General features: G+C 37.2%; 1 long non-coding RNA gene across 2 annotated transcripts in view; it reads left to right on the forward strand.

The window, feature by feature from the left end:
- The first annotated feature begins 5329 nt into the window (after positions 1 to 5329).
- LOC119598306 overlaps positions 5330 to 7500 on the forward strand; it is a 35117-nt gene continuing 32946 nt past the window's right edge. Inside the window, exon 1 of one of the 2 annotated variants that reach the window (XR_005230959.1) lies at positions 5330 to 5414. This is a non-coding gene — a long non-coding RNA (uncharacterized LOC119598306). Of the gene's footprint in view, positions 5422 to 7500 lie in introns of both variants that reach the window. The other variant, XR_005230958.1, reaches the window with a different exon arrangement.

Genomic DNA, 7500 nt, shown 5'->3' on the forward strand with positions numbered 1-7500 from the left:
GAAAATGTAAGCTGAAGTAACATGGGTTATGGACCTTTGATTTAAGTACCGTAACGGACAAGTAAAATACTAGTTAGATACCAGTAGATTGAAAAGGGCAATTTAAGATCCCACAAACAAAGCACCAAATGAGATGGCCCTTTCACTAACGCAAATGGCCAGGGTCAATCATTCAAAGAGCAAACCAAAATCATATTGGTTCCACTTGAAGTGGCCATTTTCACTCACTAAAATGGCCAAATCCCGGTAGTACGCGATCCCTATAATCATCAATAACGTGGGTTTAGTGTAGTTTGTCAGTGAGGAAAAGATCAAATACTGCCAGGAATGAGTAGATGGGAATCACAATACTCTAATTAACAATTTATCAATCAAGAAAAGATAATCATGAAGCAAATACCAACAAAAGAGAACTAAACGACTATCATGTTTTCTCAAATCTTCTTTACTTCATAGTGAGGCAATTCCTGTAAGGAACTGCCTCACTATTCTATCACAATAGTTAGATATCTATTTTTCATGGCATTTATCCTTTTTTCGTTTAATCCTTTTTCCCTTGTTTCAAGATCTTAGCCTTGATTAGCTTATGAGCAGAATATTAGTAATTCATTTAATCCAAAACATAAAAACTTGATTATCTTATGGACAACATAGGAGTATGTGCAAGAAAGGTGTTAAAAAAAAAGTTTTGAAACTTAATAACTAGTGTCTAAATCTATTTATCTGTTACGCCGTGTCAGCTGCGTTGGTTCTTTGATACTCGAGACTTTCAGCCTCCTCGAAACATGTTTCCCTCGAGTTTTTAAAACTTTCTCACACAATTTCATGAGAAGGGCACCACAGTCACGCCATGAGATGGGCATAAAAGAAAAAAAAAAGGATTGGGTCTTGAAACTCGACTTGGTGTCATATAAGTGTCATGTGGGTCACACCAGCAAAATGACCCTCAGTTACACGAAAAAAGAAATTTGTTCAGTTACTGAAAAAAGACCCTCAGCTACCCGAAAATATATTATCTTGATTTTTTTTTATATAAAATGAGAATACTGTAAAACTTCACCTCCTTTTAAATGGCCAGGGGCGGTATTCACGAAAGGTCTATGTTCTTCACGATTTTGTCTGATTTGCGCTGTACCACATCTCAAAGTTAAAGCTGGTAATGGAACAAACATTTACGTCGTTATAGACTTTATGAAAGTAATTAATTGCAATAATAAGTTAAAACTACAAACTGCAATAGAGCGTACTTCTGTAATGACGATAATATTACACATTTCATATATCTAACTAAAATTAGGGCAACCATAGGTTTGATGCCATTGCCGTGCGGCGCCATTTGTATTTTCACACACAAACACACACATACACACACACACACACACACACACACACACACAAACACACACATACACACACACACACACACACACACACACACACACACACACACACACACACACACATATATATATATATATATATATATATATATATATATATATATACATATATACATATATATATATTCTTTTGTAGAAATATATATATTATATATATAATATAATAATATATATATATATATATAATACTATAATATATATATAAATATATATACATAGATACATAACATATATGTATATATATATTATATATATATATATATTTTATATATATATAATATATATATATAATATAATATATATATTATATATATATATATATATATATTATATAATATAATAATATATAATACTAATATGATATATATATCATATATATAATATAAATATGAGAATATATATTTATATGATAGCATTATATCATCGAATATAAAGATATATTAGATTAACAATACAATATAAGATATATAGTCTCAGATATATATAAATTATTAATATAGTATAATATATATCATATATATATATAAATTTAAGCATATACTACAAACAACATCAATACAAATACATATAAAAATACAAGGGAACGATCTACCTAGAATAAATAATATTTCATAAGTTGTGAAATCGAATATTTAAAGCTATATGTGAAGCATCAATATACAAATGCAAAAAAAAAACAGACATACAGGAACATATATCAGAATACTAAGATGATATCAAAGTAATAGATTCAAATATATAATAATGTAAGTGTAATAATGATATGTAAATCGCGGAATAAATGAAGAAAAATCAATTAAGATGATGAAATTGACAAAGAAAAGCAGCGATATGATCAGTTCTACAGGAATAGCTATATCATCAACAGCACTTTATCTAGATGCAGGTATAGCCCTACCATCCATCAACTTCTTAGTATGTCAGTGTTATATCTGATAGTTTACGCTTGAAAACTCTCCAACGCCATTACCTGTGACCCTTACGGATACTACCTCGTTACTTGACAAAAGCACAGCGAGGAAATGATATCAAAATTCTGCTTAAAAAAACACAAAGCGCAACCACGATCATACACAGGAAAAAAATAAAATGCTAAGATGATGACAATGATAATAATCATAATAGTAGTAATAATGATGATGATAATAATGATAATAATTAGAAAATAATAATGATGATGATAATAATAATAATAATGAAAAGGGGAAAAATGGCAAGAGAAGAGGAAAAGAATAAGAAAATGAAAAAGAAGAAAAGGGCAAGGAAAATAAGTGAAAAAGGAAAAGAAGAGGCAGGAGACGAAGAAGAAAAAGAGAAAGAAGGTGAAAAAAGAGAGAGAAAAAAGAAATGGAGAAATAATAATAATAATAATAATAATAACGATAATGATAATAATAATGATAATAATAATAATAATAATAATAATAATAGGAAAAAAGAAGAAAAACGATGGGATAAGAAAAGAGAAAAGGAAAGGGAAAAGAAGAAGAAGAAAAGGACAAAGAAGAATACGAGAAAGAGTGAGAGACGAAAAGAAGTGTTAATACAATACAGACAAACAAACCAACCAAAAAGGGCATCCATGCAAAACGCACTGAATATCCCTCTCCTTTGCCTCTCCTGGAATATTTAATAAAAAGGAGAAGCTAAGCAAGCGGCTTCCAATGGAGGCAAGGGAAGGGAGCAAGCAAGCAAGGTCAAGCAAGCAATCACCTCTTAACGCAAGTAAGGTCAAGCAAGCAATCACCTCTTAACGCAAGTAAGGTCAAGCAAGCAATCACCTCTTAACGCAAGCAAGGTCAAGCAAGCAATCACCTCTTAACGCAACCAAAATCACTTAAGGAAACTTCTAGTAGACAAAATTAATCATGAATATTTTAGTGCAAGTAAAACAAACGGTTTTAGTGCGAGGGAGATGAGTCAAACAAGCATATTTTAAAGCTAGCAAGATTAATCAAGCAAAATTCTTCTAGCAAGCAAGAGGAATCAAGCAAGAACCTTTTGGAAGTAAGCAAAATTAGTCAAGCAAGCCTTTCTAGTAAGCAAGAGGTATCAAGCAAGAACATTTTAAATCAAGCAAGACTCCTCTAAAAAACAAGAGCAAGGGTTTACTAGTTCAAGCAAGCATCTCGCAGCAAGCACGACCAATTACGCAAGGATATTCTCACGAAAGCACGCAGGAAGTCTATGAAAGCAAAGAGGCACAAATTGGCTTTAAAGCAGCTACGGCACGCGCCATTACTTCACTACGCTTCATGATGTCAACAACAAAGTAGAGGCGACCAACAGGAACCCAGATTTCGAAAGCAAAAAGGCTACACACTACAACCGAAACGTTTCTGTAATCAAAGAATTGTATTTTCTATTATTATGATAATTATCATTTTAGCTGCGATTTATTTGTATTTTTAAAAATCCCAGAAAACAAGAACCTATTGGTTTACGGATAAAGAATAAAGTGCTGAGCAATGTCGTTGATGTAATACGTTTATTGAGGGAATGCTATTTTGAGCGACGTAAATTTACTATTGAAACAAAGGCAAGTGCAAAGATAAAGGAGGAGAGGGGGGGGGGGAGGTAAAGGAGAAGAGAGGGAGAGAAAGAGAGAGAGAGAGAGAGAGAGAGAGAGAGAGAGAGAGAGAGAGAGAGAGAGAGAGAGAGAGAGAGAGACAGACAGACAGACAGACAGACAGATAGATAGAGATAGATAGATAGACAGATAGATACAGATGGATAGATAGATAGATATATAAATAGATAGATAGATAGATAGATAGAGAGAGAGAGCGAGCGAGAGAGAGCGAGAGAGAGAGAGAGAGAGAGAGAGAGAGAGAGAGAGAGAGAGAGAGAGAGAGAGAGAGAGAGAGAGAGAGAGAGAGAGAGAGAGAGAGAGAGAGAGAGACAGAGAGAAGAAGAGAGAGAGAGGAATAAGAGAGAGAGAGAGAGAGGAGAGAGAGAGAGAGAGAGAGAAGGAAGAGGAGTGAGTAGGTGTGAAGAGAGAGATAAGAAGAATGGAGTAGAAGAGACGAGAGAGAGAGAGAGGAGAAGGAGAGAGAGGCGGAGAGTGTATTAAGCAGACTCGGGATCCCACAAACCAATATTCTTCCTTCACAGTAACTCTTGAAGAGTTTGTCCCCTGCCTCGACCCTTCCAGTGCCCACCCGATATAAGCGCCTCCCCTTCTTCCCCGCCCCATGCCTCGTGCTTCCTCCTTTCTCCTTGGGACTCACTTTTCCTTTCCCTTTCTGGTTCTCTATCTCCTTTTCTTCTCCTTCATTCCCTCCACGTCCCTCCCTTATCTCCGCCCCGTTCTTCAGACCCCTCCTCTTTCCTCGACGGCCCCGCCCCTCTTCTCTGCCCCGCCTACACTCTCCTGTAACTCCTCCCTAAGATCCCTGGCTCCTCCCACTCTCTCCGTGAGCGACTCCTTTCTCCTCTCTACCTCTTTCTTCTCTTCCTTGCCGGGGGTTTTGTCCTTCCTTCTTGAGAGTCTTCTGTTTCTTCTCTCCTCGGGGTCTCTCCTTCGTCCCCCGCCCGCCCTCGGTTCTCGGGGCGTCGACTGCGCGTGACACCGGTGGGCGGGGCGAAGCGAGATTCCGGCCCCAGTGTTACCACAAGTCTCGTCGCGACCACGTTCTCCACCTGCTCTCCCTGTCGACGACCCTCCCACAGCCAGAGTGGGTGTTCCGTCACGTCGTCGCGTCTCCCTCAGCATCCTCCGGGATATCCTAATGCGTTGAAGCACTCCCTTCCTAAGGACGCCCAGGATATCGAGCAGGAGAGAAAAAAAAAAGGATCTCCGATGTGATCCAGCAATCTCGTCCTGGCGTCTTGTCCTTCGGAGGGAAAGGGCCTTTTCGCGACGTCCGGGTTCTGGCAACAGTGCGTGGCGACGACCTCTTCACGCTACTTGTTGAGCGCCGCAACCAGTCACTGGGCAGACGTCACCCCGACAACATCTCTGTCCAGCTCGCTTCCACCGCTATCTCGGCCGCTACCACCTACTCCTCCGCGGTATCTCGTGAGATTCGATCATCACCAACATCTTCGTTCAATTTTTTTCCTCATTTCAAAAAATCTCCCACTCTTCTATCTTGCTTAACCTCATTATCTTCGACACTATGGTTATCATTTATCTTATTTAGTGTCAGAAGTGTGTTATATATTTCATTATGGCGCTCTTCATCTCTGTTATCACAGTTTGTCATGAATTTCACTCGACAGTCATCACTCATGTTCATCACCATCAAACCACATTTTTTTTTTCTTTCTTCGCCAACACAGTGATAAAATTCACCAACCAATCATCTCCCGTATTGTGCCAATAAGACTCATTTTCTCTAACTTTTTATAGAGATTTTCGCCCTTACTTACGGGTGTGATGAGCCGTCACAAACGCGAGATAATTGCCAACATCGTCACTTTCATAAAAATACCCTAATTACCTTGCTAATTACGAAGCAGTGATCATTAACCCTTGTTCGCTTCCGTCATTACCACTAATGAGTTAAAAAAAGTGAGAGGATATTAAACCTTAAAAAAGGCAAAAAAACGAAACAAGAGCGAAACGGAACAAAACAAGACTATCGAACGGTAAAACCGGGGAAAATGGATGATAATTATTCGCCAAAAATAAATAAATAACGAAACAAGAACAGGATGAATAAAAAAAGAAAAGCACACCGTGATGGAAACAGTGGGTGGTGGCGTTCTCTCGAAGTCTCATTAAGATAAGTTATTTTCTGTTCAATTATCTAGTTATTTCCGCTATCTTTAGAAGTGTTCTCTTTAGTTGTCTATAAAAAGGTTATCTTGTGTTATCTTTTAAGTGTTATTTCAAGTTATCAACTTTCATGTTTTTTATTGATATGCAACATATGAGAAAGTTTTGTCTTATTATCTTGCAATATGTTATAACATTCATCTGCATTTTGAGATATTATTTTGAGATATGTTTTTAACATTCAAATTTTCATCTCTTGCTATTTTTAGGGACGTCTAACTTTTATTTCTTCAGTTATGCCGATTTTCTTTTAGTCTTTTTTTTCTCATAGAATTATAAATTTCTGAATCAGTGCTTAGGTCTCGATCATGCTTCAATTAAATTATTATTTTTGATTTATTAGAATCGATTAAGGAGATGATATTATCAATGTTTCAACTATAATTGTTGTTTAAATTCTCTCAGTTTTGTGTTACCCTTGTCAACATTATCATTACGGCTGATACATGTTTGCAATAAACACTTAAAATAGCTATTCTCATTTCTTCACAAACAACATTCCTTTTCCGTATGAAAGAGAGAGAGAGAGAGAGAGAGAGAGAGAGAGAGAGAGAGAGAGAGAGAGAGAGAGAGAGAGAGAGCAAGAGAGAGAGAGAGAGAGAGAGAGAGAAAGGGGGGTGGGGATGCAGACAGAGACAGAAACAAACACAAAAGCCAGAGACACCAAAAACATTTGCGAATGCCGAGGTTCATGAATCCGCACTTGCAGGTCGACTGCGCGAACGAAAATCAAGGTTTGTTCCGAATCCGCGCATGCAGGTCGACTACGCGAACACGCCTCTCTGGATATCTCAGGTACGCCGGTTGAAGTCGCCTAAGAAAGTGTTGCCAATAGCTCTAGAGAGGCAACCTTTCTACGACTGTTGGGGGAAAAGTCGATATTTCCTTCGCTAGGTAGATCACCCGCGCTCTCTTTCTTCTGAAAGGAAGTGTTTATAATGATTGTCGATCCATTGTTTTTAGTGTTCTGAAGTGTGTCTGATGTAGGAAATTATGATTAAAAGAGAAGAAAAGTGCATCATTATGTTAAGAAGTTCCTCGACGTCGGTTTAAGAGAGCGCGGGACAAAGAAAAGAAAAGGATAAAATGAAAAAGAATCCTTCGTTTTGTAAATATCCGCCTTTCGTTTTCCTTTGAAAAGAAACGATAAACGTATTTGGAACCGAGCATTATACGTGAGAAAAAAATCCCACAGATTAAGAGGACGAAAACAAAATAAGCAGTGACATTATATAGTGAATTCCCGAAAATAATCACTAGGTAATTGTGAATGTCCTGTTTCTTTGTATAATGATTTCACAAAAGCAGAGTTTTTTT

The sequence above is a fragment of the Penaeus monodon genome, chromosome 41 (genome assembly GCF_015228065.2).
Source record: "Penaeus monodon isolate SGIC_2016 chromosome 41, NSTDA_Pmon_1, whole genome shotgun sequence".
Taxonomy (NCBI): Eukaryota; Metazoa; Arthropoda; class Malacostraca; order Decapoda; family Penaeidae; genus Penaeus; species Penaeus monodon.